The following is a 21693-nucleotide window of genomic DNA, read 5'->3' as shown; positions in this document are numbered from 1 at the left end:
TTGCATTAACAGCCAAATGACAACCACTTGATATACACGTCACTCATTGATCATATTAAAATACGGAGACTAAATTTGAATTACCTGTAATTTTGAGAATTTCAGAAATATTCATGTATTCCACACTTGCAGCTTTCAAGTCTTGAGAAGATCAAAGAGATTTGTTCAACTGGGAAAACCTTCTTAAGAGCTTTCTAAGACTCTACACATCATACACATTTCATATATAAGACAAGATTTAGGAGAATTTAGGCCACAGTGGTATAAATGTCAGATTCATTTGCTTATAATATAAATAATGCAAATATTCTTTTATAGAAGCCATGATCAAATTCTACTTTTTGATGAAATATAGAAGCAGATGGCCCATTCATGGTGATTAAAGCTAAGTAAAGTATTTTAATATGACTAATTTAGCGAAAGAAGGAAGGGAGGTAGGTGGAAAGTTGAGAGAGAGGAAGAGAGAGGTCCTATTTAAATAATACCCATAATTAGAATAACTGGTGATGATCTGGCGCAAACAAATTTGCTTTTTCAGGTGGGGAAACTAAGGCCCAGAATTTAGAAGTAGCTTGCCACTTTCCTTATGTTCCTATAGTGATTAGGACACCACAGCCTCATTAAATATGTGCTACAATATCCTAAGAAACAATCAACTTGTAACCTGCTGCATTTAAAGAAAGATAAGTCTTCCTTCTTCTTACTGGAATCCCAAGTTAAAGTACTTTCATTCTTGTAAAAAAAAAAAAACACTGAGTATATTTAATAAATAAGATAAAATAATGAGCCTAGAATCAATCTCTAGATCTCTAATGAACATGAAAGGGGGAAACTGGTATATTTACCCTAATGTATTAAAGGAAACCATAGATGCAAACTGAATGCTTCCTTAGGCAAGAGTATAAGGAGTTCATGGTAAAATAATGGAAAATAAATAGGGTTTGGAATTAAAAAAATATAATAATAACTGAATTTTAATTCCTCATCTAATCACTAATGGTTATGTGTTACGGAGCAGGGAACATAACTAACTTGACCTCAGTTTCTCTCATCCTTAAAATTAGTATAATAATGTCCATGTTATGCAATTATACTGCAGATTGTAGGAGACAACACATTTAAAAAGACAGCACACAGTCTAGCATGTAAAAACCCTTAGTCAACTTTATTTATTATTGTTACTTTTATTACTATCTTCATCTTTTTAGTATCATCGTCAATCACAATATTATTGGTTCACCTTCAGAAAATCACCTAATTTGTGGTCTGATCCTCATCTTTGCAGCATATTATGAAGCTTAATTGTTTCATATCATCTAAACTAACAAGTGATAGATCTGAATATTAGAATATTAATATTTTCATTTAAAATGGAAACGGGTTATTTATAGGGTGTGCCACTATACTTAAGAGAACAAATTATATATCAAGTCGTGTTTGATAGCCATTTCAAAAGGAGATGAAAAATAGTTATAATAGTAAATAGCAATTAGATGGTTAAATTGTGTGGAAGCGTTTTCTCATTTTTTTTTTTCATTTAATCCAATATAAACCCTGTGACCTAGGCACTTTTGTTATCTCCATTTCACAGATGAAGCAAATTGAGGCACAGCGCTTCAGTACCTTGCTCAAGTTGACATACCACGCAAGCAATGGAGCTGAACCTGCACCATTAACCTTAATACAATTCTACCTTCCTAGGCCCTGGTATCTATTTCTAGTAAGATAAGATACTCTGCTAAAATACCCTGAGGCACTTGTATTAGTTTGGATATACACCATAACAGAGAGCACAGAGACTCAAAATCCTGATTCTTCAAAGTTATTTTATTTCTCCATCATATAAAAGTCCAGGTGGGTGTTCCATAGCTGCTAGGGCAGCCCCATGATGATCAGGAATTTAGTTCCTTTCTCTTCTGTTGCTACACATAGACGTTCCATGTACAAGCACATATACCTTTCTCCACATACCCCTTTTGTGTAATGGTACAGGGTGGCTGCTCCAGCTCCTACCACCACACTTGCTTTTCTGCTGGTGAGAAGAGGGAAAATGCACAAGAGTTAGGTGGGCATTTCAGTGTTTGGCCCAGACTTTTCCCACATTTCTGTTTCTGTTCCATTGGCCAGCACTTAGTCACATAGCACAACTAGCTGCAAGAGATGCTAAAAATATATATGTTCGGTTGCAGATAGCAGGTGCTCAGCTAACATTATATTAATGTGAAAAGGCCTATTCCACACCATCCTATTTCTGTCTATTTAATGTAGGAGTAAAGATTCAGAGTATCCTCTCCCTGAGATGTTGTTATAAACACACTGACACATTCCATACTCTGCACTTACATAGTCCACCACGATTGAATTTGCACTGGTGTTAACAGTGATCTGCTACTGGCACATGATTATAGCTCATTGTGCATTAATCATTATTTAATATGAGTCTTTCTTTTATCTAATGTGGGACATGCTTTTATTTCATGTCAAGGGAGTTGTTCTTTCTAAGCCTAAGTGCCTCCCATCTAATTGCCTTTGATCTAAGAAGATCTCCTGTGTTCTTTGCCAGAAATTTGCTAGTCTTGGGAAGATCACACTTAGATAATAACAGAACTTTCCAGTATGAGAGTTTCCAAGAACAGGGCTTCAAAAGTTGTCTATTTAGGGGTAAATTATCTGGTTCTCTTTTGATAGCTGTCTTTGGTTCTCCACTGGCCAGTGACTACTTAACTAAGGACTTGCATTAGTCAGGGTCCCAGAGAAACACACACACACAGACACACAGACAAACACACACATGTCTGTATGTACAGAAAGAGAGAGAAAGAGATTTATTATAAGGAATTGGCCCATGTGACTATGGACACGGATAAGTTCCAAGATCTGCTGTCTGCAGGCTGGCAATACAAAAGAGCTGATGTGTACTTCCAGTCTTTGCATAGGAGAAGACCAATGTCTCAGCTCAAAAGTAGTCAGAGAGAGCGAATTTTTGCTTACTCTGCCTTTTGTGCTATTCAGGCCTCCAAAAGATTGGATGAGGCTCACCCACACTGGGGATGGAAACCTGCTTTACTCATTATACCAATTAAAATGTCAGTCTTACCCAGATCTTTAACATGCCTGGAATAATGTTTAACCAAATATCTGGGCACCCCATCTCCCAGTCAAGTTAACACATATAATTAACCATCACAGTGGCCAACAGACACATGAAAAGATGATCAACAGTACTTATCATCAGAGAAATGCAAATCAAAGCCACAGTGATATATTACCTCACACCTGTCCAAATATTACCTCACACCTGTCCAAATGGCTAAAATTAACAGCTCAAGAAACAATAGGTGCTGGTGAGGATGTGGAGAAAGTAATCGTCTTGCACTGTCAGTGATTGACAAAGTAAACTTGTGCAGCCACCCTGAAAAACAGTATGGAGCTTCCTCAAAAAGTTAAAAATACAACTACCCTACAATGCAGCAATGGCACTATTCAGTATTTACCTAAAGATACAAAAATACCAATTCAAAAGGATACATGTACGATGATGTTTATAGCAGCATTATCTACAATAGCCAAATTATGGGATTATCAGGTGCCCAGTTCATTAACTGATGAATGGATAGCAAAGATGTGTGTGTGTGTGTATGTGTGTGTGTGTGTATACACACACATATGTATGTATATATGTGTATATATGTGGGTGTGTATAATGAATATATATATAAAACATATATAATGCAATATTACTCAGCCATAAAAAGGAATGAAATTTTGCCATTTGCAATGATATGGAAGGAGCTAGAGAGTATTATGCTAGGTGAAATAAGTCAGTCAGAAAAAGACAAATACCATATGATTTCACTCATATGTGGAATTAAAGAAAAAAAAAAACAAAGAGGAAAAAAGGAGAGCAAGAGTGATAGAGGGGGGCGGGAACCAAGAAACAGATTCTTAACTATAGAGAACACACTGATGGTTACCAGAGGGGAGGTGGGTGGAGGGATGGGGGATGGGGGATGGTTACCAGAGGGGAGGTGGGTGGAGGGATGGGGGATGGGGGATGGTTACCAGAGGGGAGGTGGGTGGAGGGATGGGGGATGGGGGATGGTTACCAGAGGGGAGGTGGGTGGAGGGATGGGGGATGGGGGATGGTTACCAGAGGGGAGGTGGGTGGAGGGATGGGGGATGGGGGATGGTTACCAGAGGGGAGGTGGGTGGAGGGATGGGGGATGGGGGATGGTTACCAGAGGGGAGGTGGGTGGAGGGATGAGGGATGGGGGATGGTTACCAGAGGGGAGGTGGGTGGAGGGATGGGGGATGGGGGATGGTTACCAGAGGGGAGGTGGGTGGAGGGATGGGGGATGGGGGATGGTTACCAGAGGGGAGGTGATGGGGATTAAAGAGGGCACCTGCTGCGATGAGCACTGGCTGTTGTATGGAAATGTTGAATCACTCTATTGTACACCTGGAATTAATGTTACACTGTATGTTAACTAGCTGGAATTTAAATAAAAACTTTAAATTTAGATTAAAAAAATTAACCATCACAGGACTGAAGATACCTCAGGATAAAAAGGTGAAAGTAGAGGTCTTGATGAAGGAACTGCTAGTTTTCTAAGCTGTTGGAAAAGATGACAGCATTATGAGACCAAACCACAATCATCTAAACTGCACTGGACAAGCAATTCTCCGGTGAACTGAGACTTATTAGACGATCTTCCTGTTAACAGTTAGTGAGTGGGATTATTTCCTTCCGGAAAAAAAAAAAAAAACAAGACACAGCCAAAATGAGTGGACAAACAAAAACACTTTGAAACACTATTCTACACTGCCTATATAATTTTTATTTTTCTTACGCTCTTAGGCAATACCTTCAGTACAAGCTCGTAAAATCATAGCCTAACCTACTCTTGACTTTAATCAAGCTATCTGGTGTCTTTTAAGCTCTGAAAACAGGGAGAAGAGCACCCCAACAACAGGATCAACTGTGTTACCTGTAGACAACTGCAAGGGTCAAAAAGTGATGGCCATTCCAGTAGCAGTATGTATTTAGAAAGCAACTCCATTTTATTTTTCATGCCAGAGACAGAAAACAATGCAACCGTCTCACTTCAATAAGGAACTAAAAATCAAATGGAAAACCAGACAAATACAGAATGGGTTTGGAACAAAGTTGCAGAGTTTCTGGGCCTCACTGTGCACAAGGTTTCAAAGATCCACATCATGCTGTTCAGAAGCAGAAGTAAACATTGCTGTGCAACAATCAATATTTTTGTAGTTCTGCAATGGCAGAGCACTCAGAAGCCGAATGGGAAGTGACACAGACTCAGCCTGATCAGCAATCCTAAATCAGAGACCTGGGCGTGACCCCAGTGGAGAGCCCTGCTGCCCTAAGAGACACAAGCCTTCCAGAAGAAGGATAGAGCTTTTGGCAGCTTCTCACCCTGACTCTGATAAGGATAGCTAATTGCACTTGCTTTACCACTTGAAATTGTGTCTTCTTGGTGCACTGTGGATTTTCAGAGGGTCTCTGAACGCTGCTTCAAATGACATCTCTTCCTCAAATGGTAAAGATTCATCATGACAGATGATGGACCCAGAGGAGAAAGGCATCACAGACAAGTGGAAATACAAGCAGTTCTTGCTGGAAGCTGACAGCAACCTCACACTGAGGCTGAGATATTGTTTTATTGAATATGGGAGAAAGTATCTGCTTAACAGCCTTGAAAAGCGAGTATCTCAGAGATGGGGTGCTTTGGTTTATTAGACTTTCATTTATCTGAAAGCCCTTGATACTTCAACTCATCACTGGAATTCTATGAACTTGGAGGAGTCAAGTTCCCATATTAGTATGTATTTTAGAAGTACACTCAACATGACTGAACTAGTGGCTGGGGATTTGGCACAGAAGCTTGAATTGTCAGTAGATATGGATGAGGAACTTAGGAGGGATTGGAGCTGAGTGATACTGACCCTAGGACGTATACCAAAAGGGCATTTGTCCATTAATCAAATAATTATTCAATTTCTATTCTCTACCAGGCATGGAGATCAAATCTGCCTGAGTGGAAGGGGAAGAATTGACAAAATATTTCACAAATAAATATTTAATCAGAGCCAGCTGTGTTTAATGCTATAAAAGCAGTGAGCAACTGACAAAGTAAACCAAGGGGCCCTTCCTTTGCTGGCAGTCAGTGAAAGCTTACTTGAGGAGCTGATGTTTAACCCAAAACCAAGCAGAACAAAGAGCACTTACAATTATGTTTAAAGCAAATTTCTGTCATTTTAAACTGTTTTTAATATAAGCTGCAAAAAACTACAATATACAGAATAACAGAATATCTTTTTCCATACTCAAATATTGCATCCGAATAGCACACTTTATTAGTAAAGTATATTTGCAAATATTATAATTGTTTTAATTTGCATTTTTTATTGCTTCTGAGGCTGAGTATCTATTCAAATATTTATTGGCTATATGGATTTTCCCTTCTGGGTGTACCTATTCCTAGCCTTCATCCATTACTTTGTACTTCATTTCTTTCTTGTTGATTAGGGAATTTCTCCTGTTTTAGAGATGAGCCCTTTGCCCATACACTGAAAACCTCACTAATTCTGGTGTTATCATTCTGTTTATGGTCTTTTACCTTGTGCAGAGACTTTAATATTAACATGGCCAAAATGAACAGTCTTCTTAAAATTGTGAGTGTTTTGGGCTTTGATTATCATTAGTTACTTTAAGGTTGCAAAGGTATTCTGTCCGCCTTTAAATAAAATTTGTTGTTTGGTGTGAATTATGCAGATTCTTTTATTTATTATTTTGGCAAGTAAACCGATCGCCACAGCATCATTTATTGAAAACATTATTCCTTATTGATTTGAAATATCTTTTCTGTCATTTATCAAGTTTCAGTAAGCGTTCCTGAGCTCTTTAATCTGCCCCCTACCTTTATTTCCATTTGCTTATCTTACGACCAATATATATTATACTATAGTTGTATAACCAGTTTTGCTATGTAGAAAGGTTGTTCCCTAACTTTGTTGCTTTTTAAAGACAATTTTGGTTATTTTTGGCACTTGATTTTTCCATCTGAATTTTAGAATCTCCTTATTAGCATTTTGATTGGAATCGTACTGAATTGGGGGACAAAATAACTATCTTTATAATATTGAGACTTCTGGTTCATGGATCTGGTACATACCTCTATTTTCTCATTTCTAAACTTTCTGTGATTTGATTGTACTTTAAAAATATTAAAAAATTAATATTCTGCTTATCTTAGTTTTCAGTTATCTGAGATTTAAACCTCAAAACAAGGGGCTTCCAAAGAGCTTGATAAAGTTGCTGGCTTTGACTTGGAAAAGTTAAGTGCCCTGTTCTGAAGTGTCTATAGGTTCAGGAGATGATGACTTCGGTAAAATCATGTTTCATAGCAAGTACAATGCTTTCTGAGCCTTTCTTAAGGATTACAAACACCATTTTATCTCGGGAATTTCCTTTTACTATGATCTTTGTCTGCTGTGCCTTGGGAGAATTTTTCCCTATTGCCTTTCTTATTTCTAAATTGGTTTCAGCCAAGAAGAAAATTGCACATCTGCAGGAGATAATGCTCAGCTTCAGTCTGATTCAGTACTACAGCAGGTATTTGATTTCAGGCCAAAACTTCTAACAGCGAGTATAGCAAATGTTGAAAAGAAAATGAAAGTATAGTATAACTTCATTACATTTATTTACGGTCATTTTGGCTTCGAAATAATCCTTTTGGGCTTACTTTTCCAGCATACAAACATCTGTTATGTTTCTTTTTCTTTCTGTTTTTCTAGCTCTCTGTTAATTCCGTTTTACAACATTTTCTAATAAATACGTAGGGGAAGCATATTTTATAGAGTTCCAGTAGATGGCAGCATAGAGCTATTGTTCCAGCTGATATGTGAATTCAGTTCTGCTGAGCAGAATCAACCCTGCTTAACAGTAGTGAGTCCCAGATACAGAATCTGAGTTCAGTGTGTAAGCCAAGTCCAACCCAACTGACAAATATAACATCTCCAAATTTCCTGAGCACCAGCCAATGGGCCTTCAGAGTGAAAACTATAACATTGCAAATAGCAAATAAAACGAAAAGAAATGTACTTCTTACAACACTAGCTGGTTCACTGGAATCATTTGGAAGGCAGTAAAAAGAACATTTGTGAATTTGAATATTCTTTATTGGTCAGTTAGGGGAAAGAAACTAGAAGCCTAAGTGCTTCCTGGTGATTACTTTGTTACCAGGACTGATTAAAGATAGTAACTGCTGGTATGACACAGGGCTCCCAGCCATCAAAAAGTTGCCTGACCAGCCAGCAGAAGATACAGAGGCTCATCCCCTAACCGTACTTGAGGGCTGAATTTCATCCCTCTTCCTGGAAATAATCAAAAGCTGGGGTCTCACTGCAGGGAGACTTGGGGATAACCTAAAGATCTTTCCCTGATGGCCATCTTTTCTGACCCTCAATTTTTTTCACTTGCCAAGTTGTAATAATAGGTCTTTCTCTGCTTCCTTTATAGAGCTTTGATGGGGACTGGAGGAGGCTAGGAGCACAGTACTGGGTATCAGGAGACAGACAGAGGCAGCAGAATCTGGCACACAGCCATGGGCTCTGTGGCCACCAATGAGGTCTTGAACCCACATCCATACCATTAACCATTCAACTGTGGACAGATTACTCAAGCTCTCTATGCCTCAGTGACCCCCACTGTAAGACAGGTTTAGCTTCTAAGACTAGAATATATTTATTCTGTTTTCTCTGTTTAATGCATATTTGCTATTATCATTAAGAAGCATAAATTTTGCCCTGGCCTTGCCATTAACATCTCTGTGGACTTGGGTATATCACACAGCCTCTGAAGCCTGGGCTTCTTCATTTCTAAAATAAAAAGTTGGACTTTAACCCCATTTGATTCAAAATATGTCATATATTTGTAAATTGAAAAACACCATATAAATGAAAAGTATCCTTACTAAGTGGAAATATGAAGGAAATAGATGAACTCAGCTGACAGGTGTTTTCATGGAAGTGGCCAGATTTGGGGACTGAGTTTATTAGAGGCTTATTGCCGTGATCCATAAATACTTCTCCAGGTAATCAGAGTACAGTCATGTATTAGATGGAACAAGTGACAAAGGCCAAGGGCAACACCAAAGCAGCTAGGCCTGGAACACAGGTCAAGGCTGGGCGATTCAGGCTTGAAGAGCTACAGGTGCTTCCTAAGTGGAAGATATCTCATCCAGCCACCATTTGACACCTGCACATGGAGGAGACTCCACTAGAGACTTTGCCACAATTCTATGAGTGTCAGCCCTGGTTAATCCATGGCCTATCCTGGATTATCTAAGGACATGGATTTGTAGCACTTATACCGCCCTCCTCAAATCAACCCCATAAACCTGCCAGAGGTTTCCAAAATTAAGTCATCCTCAGGAAGAAATGGGATGCTTATAAGTCAGACACAACAAATCTGGAATATTTCTTTACTATTATTAGGAGATCAGAGCCTGAGGAAACATCATGCACACCTTTAATGGAGTGGTAGAAAAGGTCATGGTGAGGAGTTCAGGCTCAGGCCGGGTCGGTGGAACGCTCTAATGAGGAGCCCAGGACACACGGAGGAAGCAGACACCCGACAGGTGTGTAGAGCTCACCTCGGTTGGAAGAGAAAATGAGAAACTGACTAGCACTTGTCAGGGCTGCAGAGTTTTAGTCTGTCATCACAAGTTGACAGAGAACTCAGTGATCGAAACAGAAGATGTAAAGTCCTGATAAAATAAATCATAGTGGTTAAACTTCAGCCAAGAGCAAATCATACCTTAAGATGTCCCAGGCAAACCGAAATAAAGCCAGAAGGCTTCTTGGTGACTCTAGCAAATTAGAGCTAGAAAGGCATCTGGAGGTGGTCCAGGCCAAGGACACTGAGGAGAGCACTCACCACTTTGGGCTAGAGTCTGCAGACACCCCCAGTATCCCACTGCCTTTTACTGAGGGACAGTTGACCTCAGGGTCCTCCCATGATCAGCACGTGAGGGGAAGGATAGAAGAAGGAAGGCTTTCTCACCATCTTCTCCACATGCCTACAACACGCTGGAAGTGCTTCATTAATGGACAGCTTCTCATTCCTGCCTGCCCTTATCTCTGACGCCATCAAACTCAATCTCTTGCTTTTAGTCTCTGATAAATGGCAGTAACAATTGGGGAGCATTTACAAAACCCTTTAATATGTGTTAATTTAATAATCACAAGAACCCTATGCAAATTATAAACCCCACTTTATTCATGAGGAAAATGGGACTCAGATCATTTAAATAGCCTAATGTATGATATCTGGTAAACAATGTACCAAGATATGAACCCAGACAGATGGATTTCTGAGATCTTGTTTCTAACTACACCAAGAAGCAGGCAATAGCAAAGCTGCCCTGATACATAAATAGAGAATGAAGTGAGATATGTGCTTTAAAATCCCTTCTTCCATTCCCTTCAGTAATCATCTCTATGTTATCCCCTGAAAATAGCAATGTTATCAAGCCAATCTAGATTAAATAAATGAACAAGCAGGATTATTCATCATATTAAAAACTTTAAGTATTGATACATATGGGATATATTGAAAATGAACAAGCAGGAGTTTAATGTATGAAGTTAGTGTTTCACTCATAAGCTTTTGTTCAATTATATTGCAGAATGACCCAAAATAGGTGTATAATAGTGATCCTCTATATTAATCATCTTATATGCACAACTGGAAAGAATAATGAGTATTATTCTAAATTTTTCATTCTTTTTTCATGTGTTTCTTTTTCTTTTTTTTTTTTAATTTTTTTTTTTATTATTTTAGAGAGAGAGAGAGAAAGCACGAGTGGGGGAGAGTGGCAGAGGGAGAGAGAGACCTTTAGCACACACCAAGCTCAGTGCAAAGCCCAACCTGGGGTTCAATTCCATGACCCTGATATCATGACCTGAGCCAAAATCAAGAGTCAGACACTCAACCAACTGAGCCACCCAGATATCCTGCTTTTTCTTAATTCCATTGATTAAACTATAATTTTGCCTGTTAAATCTAATAATAAAGAATTGGGATTTGCATTTCTATGTTTTATTTATTTCATTATTCTAGTAATTAATTTTCAGTTTATTTTATGAAAGTGCCCACCCAATGGCTTGGGGGGCAGCCTGGTGTTTCAGCATAGATAATTAGAGAAACAGTAGTGTTATATATACAAAGGTGAGTTAGACTAAGAATTTTCCTGTAAGAGTCTAATGGATCTATGAATTAAGTAAAAATTTGTTTGCTTATGAACAAAACCAAAATAGTTGTTTTTTTAAGTTTATTTATTTTGAGAGAGAGAAAGAACACAAGCAGGGGAGGGGCAGAGAGAGAGAGAGGGAGAGAGACAATCTGAAGCAGGCTCCATGCTATCAGTACAGAGCCTGAAGTGGGGCTCAAACCCACGAACTGGAAGATTGCTACCTGAGCCAAAGCCAAGAGTCAGGCATTTAACCAACTAAGCCACCCAAATAGTTGTGTTTTAACCAAAATAGATCTCAAGATAATTTCCTGGCCCAAAATGGCTGGTGCATTTCACCTGCTGTCTTCATTCCAGACAGCACAAATGAAGTAGAAAAAAATGGCTTGCCTCCCAGCTTTTATGTAGATTTCCAGATTCTCATATAGGTCAACAAATAAAATTAACATACAATCTAGGGGCCATGAGAGAAGTACTGAGAAAAAGCTAAGGGACTTAAGAGTCTAATTCCTTCTAAGGGGAAACCCTTATCCAACAGAAAAGGAGGTAACACTGGTATATACCATTATCTATCAGGTGCTGTACTGGCTGAATTATATGCTTTACATCATTCTTTCCCATAACAATCCTACCAGATACAGTAAGTAATATTTTTAAAATTACACAGTGAATAAGTGGTAGAATACTGATTATTAAAGAAGGTATAAGAATATTCCAGCATGAGAAGCATAAGATGAGAAAAGATGGAAAATTGCAGGGCTTCTGCACCAATGACAAGGATCTCAGTTTCTCTGGAACACAGAGATCCTAAGAGGGGATAAGGCTGCAGGGTTAGCCTGAGGCTGGATCCTGCATAGAATGGATTCCAGCCTCCAGAATTAGAAGTTTAGTTTGTCTCAGGACAGGATTGTGGAAAATGCCACAGACTTAGCCCTGGGAGAGTAAGAGGATTTGGGGTGGGGAGTAATCATTTATAAAAATAGAGTCAAGGGGAAGGAAAGCAATGTAAGTTAGAAGACATCTTATTCAATAGTCAGGAACAATACTTAGTCACATTTTAGAAATGGGCATAGGGGGCAATGATATAACGTGCCACATACATGCATTAAGCATGTGTCTCAATATGCACAAAAGTGAATTATCTTTTTATAGAGGGTGGTTAGAATTCCTCCTCCTTTCTTCCATAAACTACCTCAAAATGCATCATCTATAATTTCCAGGCTTTTCATAGATCTTAATAACACTGTGAAGCAAAGGGAGTACAGAATCTTTGTAGATTTTTACAGTACCCCAAGAAACTTGTAGACACAATGTGACACTATGTTTTGACAACTTGGCTTTATTGATTCCAAGCATTAAACTGATTTTTCATAGAAGCAAGTTTTTTTCACACTTACATTTCATCAGTTACTTAGTTATAAAATTATAATAACAAGTTATAGAATTACAATAACAAGTCCAGCAGGCATAAACAGGCTTGGGAACCAACACTTGTGACCCCTGGTAAGTATATGACTCAGCTGATGGGTGCATAACTTTTGGGAACATGATTAGTCATGAGATAAGTAAGTAGTGCACTTGTGCACCTCAGCCAATATAATATGTTTTATAGAAAAAGAGACACTTCTCCCTCTCTCGCTGCCCCTCCCCTGTTCATGCTCTGTCTCTCTCTGTCCCAAAAATAAATAAACGTTGAAAAAAAAAATTTTAATAAAAAGAAAAAGAGACACTTGTCAGTTAAACAACTTAATTGGTTAAAGAGAAGTCAGGTAAGAGACCGTCCACTGCATTAGATATGAGGTATCACTATTTTTTTTCCTCACATTTTTTTCCATCATTTTGCTTCATTTTTTCCAAACACTTTCTTCAAATAGTTTCAAGCACCTATAAAGAGTTATGTTACTTCTATTCCCCCAAATTTAACTCATGGATTGCTTTTGCATGAAACCCAAGATGATACGTTCCATCGTGATTCTGTCTTATATGTTGACACATTGTTCACACATTCTTCTCAATTCACAGAACGTTGACCTAGAAGGATTTTAGAGACCATTAGGTTAAATGCCTACATCTTCTAAATCCATGTTGCCCAGTGGAAATATAATGCAACATACAAATATAAATTTAAATTTTCTAGTAGTCATATTTAAAAAGTTGAAAAGAACATGAAATTAATTTTAATGTATTGTTTAATCCAATATATCAAATATTATCATTTCAACTTGTAAACAATATAAAAACAATTATCAATAAAAGTTTTTCCTTCTTTTTGTACCAAGTCTTTGAAACCCAGCATGTATTTTACATTTACAACACATCTCGCTTCAGACTTAACACATTTCAAGTGTTCATTGGCCACATATGACTAGTGTCTACTACATTGGACAGTGGAGTTCTAGGTGACTGGAGATGTTGAATCTCTTGTTCAGGAAGTTTAAATTACTTGCCCGAGGTCATCTAACCATGATTAGTCTTAGCCCAGTGAGACTCCTCACTCCTGCTGCCAACATCATGGGTAAAGAATAGTGCTGTGCTAATGTAGCTTACCAAACCTATCAGAAGATTTACAGATTTTTTTTAACTCTTTGGGTTTTTTTTATTTTGGGGGTGAGGGGCGGTTAGTTTTTCTTTTATTGCTTCAAGTTTTTATTTAAATTCTAGTTAACATAACATTGATTTCAGAATTGAGTGATTCCTCACTTACATATAACACCCAGTGCTCATCACAGTGCCCTCCTTAATACCCATCACCCATGTAGCCCATCCCCCGTGAACCTCCTCTCTAGCAACCCTCAGTTTCTTCTCTATCATTAAGAGTCTCTTGGGGCGCCTGGGTGGTTCAGTCAGTTAAGCATCCGACTTCTGCTCAGGTCATGATCTCATGGTTCGGGAGTTTGAGCCCCACATTGGGCTCTGTGCTGACAGCTCAGAGCCTGGGGCCTGCTTTAGGTTCTGTGTCTCCCTCTCTCTGTCCACCACTCTCTCTCTCTCTCTCTCTGTCTCTCTCTGTCTGTCTCTGTCTCTCTCTCAAAAATAAATAAACATTTTTAAAAAAAGAGCTTCTTATGATTTTTCTCCCTCTCTTTTTTTTTCCCTTTCTCTATGTTCCTTTATTTTGTTTCTTGAATTCCACATATGAGTGAAATCATATGCTGCTTGTTTTTCTCTGACTGACTTACTTAGCTTAGAATAATACTCTCTAGCTCCGTCTGTGTCTTTGCAAATGGCAAGATTTCATTTTTTAAAAAAATATTTATTTATTTATTTCTTTCTTTATTTATTTATTTAGAGAGAGAAAGGGGCAGAGAGAGGGAGAGAGAACAAGCAGGCTCCATGCCCAGCGCAGAGCCCAATGTGGGGCTCGATCCCACAACCATGAGATGATGACCTGAGCCAAAATCAAGAGTCAGGCACTTGATCCACTGAGCCACCCAGGTGCCCCAAGATTTCATTCTTTTTGATGGGTGAGTATTATTCCATTATATATATAGCATATTATATATATTCTATTATATATATCATATATGTGAGATATATATATATATACACACACATATATATCGCATCTTCTTTATCCACTCATCAGTCAATAGACATTAGCTATTGTTGATAATGCTGCTATCGGGGTGCATGTGCCCCTTCAAACCAGTATTTTTAAATCCTTTGGGTAAATACCTAGTAGTTTTACAGATCTAATGACTTACCTAATATTGCATTGTTCTGATTATAGAATATAACCTTATTGTAGAGAATGTAAAAAAAAAAAAAAATACAGAAGTATATGTGGAAAAATTTTAAAAATCACTGCTGAGAACAATCACAAATATAAAAAAAACTATGAACAGTATAATACTCGTGTTAAAAATAACTAAATATACCAAATATTATTTTGAGATTTATTCCCTTTCTTTCCTAGTCTTTGACCTGTGTTTCTGTGTTCTCAAAGTTTTCTCTTTTTTTTTTTTAGTTTAAATTATTTCCTCTCTCTCTGCATTTAAAATGTTGTATAATTTTTTAATCCTACTATCAAAAGAGCAGCTGTCCAAAATATCAGTTTATTAGCACAGGGGCAGAGAAGCACAGCTAGGATCTGGCATCATTGTATATTTAAAGACTTCTAATGATCCAAATGTAGCCCTGCCAGAGTCTTCCAGCTGTTAAGAAAGGTAGACGCCAGGTTTATGAATTCATCTCTCCCAAATCAACTTATTCTTAGAGTAAAATAATTTTTTCAATAAAACAAAATATCCTTCTGCAGGACACAGTCTGAAATGTGGCTAAAGTATCTTGTAATTTAAACATACTATGTTCCTTATATTTAGTTTTATACAACAACCCAACCAAAGGCTACGTGTAGTAGAAAGTCAGAATGAGCTACATAAGAATCACATTCTGCCACTCACATAAAGAGCCACTCTGGGTACTTACACACAAGAATGAAGTTATGACTTAAATATAAAAATGAAAAAGGAATGATATAGAATGAAAAGATCTTGGAAGCACGTAGTATGTAGGAGAAAACGCAGAACATCAAATTACAGCAGAGAAATAAAAAGGAAATTGAAAAATTGAATTAGGGGGGTAAGATGATAATTGAGTTATTTCCAGCTAATATCACAGAAATTTGTTTGCACCTAATCGTGACCAATCCAGACAATACCAAATGCTTATGCTGACCAGCCCCTGGTTGCAGCTGGGGAATAACTGCATACATGGAAGCGTTATTGGCCACATTTGTAGGAGGGGACAGAGTTCTGCTTTTAAAATTCTCCCAACAATCAACAAGCAAACCACTCCCTGAACGATGTGTGGTGAAGCACACAGAGCCTAATTCTCTTACAGCCAACTACTCACCACAATTCATCATATTTGGCTTCACGTTTCTCAGTCTGTTCTGGAACATTTGACCTGGCTTTGATTGTGCATTTAAAGGCGATCTGTTCTGACTGGGGCTCCCCAGCTGGGCAGGAAGATTTTGTGGCCTCAGGCCATGCAAAACAGGCTGCTTGTCTACATCTCTGCTTACAGACCTTCAGCAATTGTTTTACAAAGGAAAAGAGGTCAGGGGAACCCTTGGGGGGAGGGAGGGTAGGAATTTCTTTATATTTTTAATGATTTCCAAAGTTTGAGGAGGTTGTTAATTAAAGCAGTTTGAAAGGGGGGCGCCTGGGTGGCGCAGTCGGTTAAGCGTCCGACTTCAGCCAGGTCATGATCTCGCGGTCCGTGAGTTCGAGCCCCGCGTCAGGCTCTGGGCTGGTGGCTCAGAGCCTGGAGCCTGTTTCCGATTCTGTGTCTCCCTCTCTCTCTGCCCCTCCCCCGTTCATTCTCTGTCTCTCTCTCTGTCCCAAAAATAAATAAAGCGTTGAAAAAAAAAAAAAAAAAAGCAGTTTGAAAGGTAATTTGTAGGGGTTCCTGGGTGGCTCAGTCAGTTAGGTGTCCAACTTCTGATTTCAGCTCAGGCCATGACCCCAGGGTCGTAGAATCAAGCCCCATGTAGGGCTCTGCACTGAGTATGGAGACTGCTTAAGATTCTCTCTCTCTCTCCCCCTCTCCCCCTGCTCACACTGCCCCCCCCAAATTAAAAAAAAAAAAAAAGTCACGAAGAGTAATTTCTGATACCTCCTGCACTTACCTAGAAAAACAAGTCCAGTACTCAAGGCTGTCTGAAATTTACCCAAGTATCATCATAAATATTTTAACATAACCCTTTTCTTGTCATACTGGTTTATTTAATATCACCTCCATACACAACACCATTTTAACTTTTGCACCTTCATTCAAGCATGAAATATCTTTCCAGTCTCATGCTGCTGCCCAGGGCTTCCCAATCCTGAAGGCCCAGCAGAATCACTCATATGTGAAGCTTTTCAGAGTATCCAGAGTGGAGCCCAGGCACCTGAAGTTTCCAAAGCCACCACCGATGATTCTAAGGCACAATAAGTTAGAAATTACTACTTCATGCCAAGTTCCCCAAATGTTGATGTGTGAGTGAAATATAACACTGACACAGTTGTTCAGCAGAAAAAAAAAAAAAAAAAAAAAAAAAGTCAGTTAGCCATTTCTGTGTCACTCCTTCACAAGTAATGGAAGAAAGAGCCACTGGCAAAATCCCCCGTCCTACGGTGGCAAAATTCTAGAGGCAACAACACAAAGTAAGCCTACTTCCTTATGTCCTCAGGATAAAGTTTACTGAACTCAGAAGTGTCTTGTTATTTTAGTTGTTGAAGGAAAGCATCATTTACCTATCAAGATGGTGCATAAGTTTGAGAATAAAAATAACTGATAGCATTGCAAGTGTTGGTTTTCTTTTATAATAGATTTTGATTTTTTTTGAGTTGTTCATTTTCCTTTCAATGTATGTCTTTTCCCTCTTTACATATCCTAGTGAGTTGCTCATTGATTTTTCACTGGTGACTACAGAGGATGTTTTGGAACAAGTCCTGTTACAACTTGGAATCAGCCAAAAACTTGTTGACTTAAGAGATCTGTTTGATTTCCTAAGCCAGACCTATCTGGTGATGCTGCCTACTGGGAGAATGCCCATCGTGAGCTTGCAAGACTGAAGAGACTGCAAAACTATTGTCTCTCAATGTCACAGCTGAAGGAACTAAAAGACCTTACATAGCTCTGAGCATTTAAGAATCTCTGTCCTGAGAAGAAAAAATAAAGTTAAACCAATATGAAAAATCCAAAATGAGAAATCAAGAAATTCTCATCCTAAACCATACAAATAAAACAGAGTCGGGGGGAGGGAAGCAAGAAAAAAAAAAATCTCACCCTACAATTCCCATTTGTGCACCAGTGATTGCCCAACATCTAACAGTTTAGTCTGGAACACAGTAGGTGCTTCTGTAATATCTGTTGAATGGTGAATTAACTCATAGATAAGTTAACTACTTCTGAGAAAATGCTGGTGGATACTATAATAAACTTGGAACTTGAATATTAGTAAGACCAAAAGAAAATAATGTAGATAGATTTTAATAATAAGATATATATAATTATCATTTACATGGTTCTTTTGTTGCAAAAGACAGCTTAGGTTAATAAAATAGTATAGCAGTCTAGTTAATAGCATGGGAATAGTAAGAATTTTGGATTTGACACTTGTTAAATGGATGACTTTGGGCAAATTACTTAACCTCACTGAACTTCATGTTTCACAATAAATATACATCAATTTTAAAATTAGGAAAATATTAATAAATTTTAAAATTAAAAACTGTGCCTTATGTAAAAAAAAAGGATAGCTATCCCTAAAATAGCATATAAATATGGTAAAGTGCTAGAACTACAAAAGGCGTAATTATTTGAAAAATGAGATATTGACCAGAAATGAAAGGGCAGCATTAGAACAGTTTCCCTCCTTCCCACCACCCCTCCAAAAAAAAAAAAAAAAAAAAAACACAAAAGAAAATAATTTAAAGAAAGAAATGTGGCCAAGTGGGAAACAAATTTCTAGAACTGAAAATGGTAACCCTAGTAATTATAAAGACATCACATACGAAAATTCCTTACCTAATAGGATTTTGGCTGGGTGAGGATTGTTTGGGCTCCACGCTGAGTGTAAAGCCTGCTTAAGATTCTCTCTCCCTCTGCCCCCTAGCCCCCTTGTGTGCGCGCGCTCTCTCTCTCTCAAATAAAAAATAAATAAAATAAATGGGAAGCACAGCCACACTGGTCACCCAAAGGAACAGAACCCTAAAAAGGACAGCTATAGACGTGCAGGCAGTAGCTCTGATTAGGAACAGCCACGTCCTTTCCTATAGCCTCCAACCCCACCATAACTAGAAGAGAGGCAGACTTCTTGTGAATCAAGCTGTACCATATTTAAAGTGTCAGTGGAAATAACATCAGTGACGGTGTTATTGTGAAAGACTTCACAGTGCTTCTTGATTAATTGACTATAAGGAATCAGGGTAGAAAAGGTTCAGCAGAATTCTATGAACATACAAATATATCTTGCCCAACTAAAATATATTTAACAGACTGTAACAAGATATTACAGGTAAATGCTTCTTGTGATATGGTCTGAAGAAGAGAGGAAAATCCGTGCAACTTAAAATATGTCCTCTACAAGTTTGCTTGATGTTGAATGTTCCCCATTCTTGACTTCACACATGAAATTTCTAATGAGGCACAGTGCATATAACCAGTAAGATACTGTATAGTAACTAAAATCCCAGGTCTTAGAAGTAATCAAATTGAGATTCAAATGCCAACTTTACTACTTTCCTATCTTATGACCTTACAAAATATTCTTTAAATGAAGTCTTTGCTTGTTCTTAAGAAAAATGGTATAGTAATTCCAGAAAGTTAGATTGTTTCAAGGGTTATAATAAAATGTGCATAAATCACTTAACACTGTTTCTGACATATAAACAATGTTAAATAAATAACAGCCATTACTGTATTCTCAGAGGAGTATACAAAAACAGGAACAAGGAAACAAATGTGGAGTGTGTTCGTCATGTTCTGGAAATACTACCTATGCTTTTAGTTAAACCTCCCAATTCACCCAAGGTCACAAAGACAGTAACTAGTAGAGTTTGGATTTGAATATAAGACTATCTGACTTCAAAGACCATGCCCTTCTCACTAAAATTCCTAACCTGAATTCTGTTAGTATATCATCAGATAAAAATCCCTTTTCTTTTTCTTTTCTCCACATATCACTTATAAAAGATGATACCTTTGTGGACATGGTACAGCTGAGAGGAAATGTTTGATCAGAAGAATGAAATAAGCAAAGCCTCAGAAAATTTGGTCCAAAAAGAGGAGACTTCCCAGTACCATGTGAGCTCACCCAGGTGCCAAGGGAGTGGGGGTAGATGAAGAGGAATGAGGAGAAAATAAAACAGACTATTGAGAACCAGGAAGATGAACTACATAAGCAGCCCTGTCCAACTCCAAACCCTTCCCAGACCAAATATTTAAATTTGGAGTCATATTAGAAATCTTAACATTTTATAATTATGTATCAAACATTGACAGTTCATTCCAGTTAATTAATATGTAAGGATATCAGTCACGTACACTGCATACTTTCACATTCTGTAGAGATAGAAAGGAGCATAAATTCAGTCTCTCTCTTCAGGGAGTTTGCCAGGTGGCGCTTCTGTTAAGACATTCTCAGATACAAATGACACTAACATACACCACAACGTTTCAGAAACATTTCATGAGTGGTGCTCACAAACATTTATGGAAGGAACTCAGAAACCAAGATATGACTACCAGTTGGATAAACCAGGGAAAGGTCCACTTAAGTGAAACTTTGAAAATGTATTTGAAATAAAGGAGGGGGGGGCTCATATTTTGGAGGAGGCAAAGCAATAAAGTAATGGGCATGAGGATAGCGCTGTATGTCAGAACAGTAGTAATTTGCTTTGGCTGGGGATGATAATCTAGGTTGAAAAGTTATAAAATAAAAGGCTGAGAAAAATAAGTTGTTGCTGAAGGATAGAGGACTTTCAGTCTCAGGCTATGCTATTTCATTTTTCCTTTCTAATAGGAAGAAAACTTTAAAGTTTGGGTTTTGTTTGTTTGTTGTCTTACTCAAGGAATGATGATCAATAGGCTTAAAGATATTCTCTACTGACAAAAGTGTTCTTTATCTTCATTCAAGCTTTTCTCTGGGTACCTAACAGTGTTTTAAGGACATTGATGATTCTCATGTCCCCTCAAAGAGAGGATATAAAGCCATTCACTAGGTAAAGACAAAGATGAAAGTATTGTCCAGCTCACAAAACAACCAAAAGGAGACATCAGATTGCTAATAGTCAGTTTCCAATTTCCAGGTTTGAAAAAAATCTTGTTCTTGAAAATTTAGGAAAATTACTTGATACGTGAACCTCAGTTTCTTTCTTGCCCAGCCCCCCACCATGGGATTTATAGAGATCTAGGCAGTGATTAATATGAAAATTTTTAAGGGGTGCCTGGGTGGCTCAGTCGGTTAAGCGTCCGACTTCAGCTCAGGTCATGATCTCGTGGTTTCGTGGGTTCAAGCCCTGCGTTGGGCTCTGTGCTGACAGCTGAGAGCCTAGAGCCTGCTTCTGATTCTGTGTTTCCCTCTCTCTCTGCCCCTCCCTCACCCATGCTCTCTCTCTGACTCTCAAAAATAAGTAATGAAAAAAAGTTTAAAAAATATGAAAATTTTAAAAAAGAAATGCTTTGTTGACAGCTAAGTAGTAAACAAATGCAAAACATTGTAAAAATTATATCGACTATTGGAACAGGGAGCATTTGCTGACAATACATGGTCACAATGTGGTGACACGAGTGACCATGAGTCACATGAATGTATTGCCCACACTTCCCTTGAGTCATCATCTTCCCTGCTCTGCCACTTTCGTAGACACACAAACAGAGGCTCAGAGACAGGGTAACTTGTTCAATCGTCATAAAGAAAATACCA

General features: G+C 38.1%; 1 long non-coding RNA gene across 1 annotated transcript in view; it reads left to right on the top strand.

The window, feature by feature from the left end:
• Window positions 1–6788, top strand: part of LOC123598871 — a 42430-nt gene extending 35642 nt beyond the window's left edge. Inside the window, exon 3 of the long non-coding RNA XR_006712834.1 lies at window positions 4939–6788. This is a non-coding gene — a long non-coding RNA (uncharacterized LOC123598871). The remainder of the gene's footprint in view (window positions 1–4938) is intronic.
• The last annotated feature ends 14905 nt before the right edge of the window (window positions 6789–21693 follow it).

The sequence above is a fragment of the Leopardus geoffroyi genome, chromosome C1 (genome assembly GCF_018350155.1).
Source record: "Leopardus geoffroyi isolate Oge1 chromosome C1, O.geoffroyi_Oge1_pat1.0, whole genome shotgun sequence".
Lineage (NCBI taxonomy): Eukaryota > Metazoa > Chordata > Mammalia > Carnivora > Felidae > Leopardus > Leopardus geoffroyi.
The sequence above is the reverse complement of the archived record's forward strand: the minus strand, read 5'-3'. Positions and strand labels throughout refer to the sequence as shown.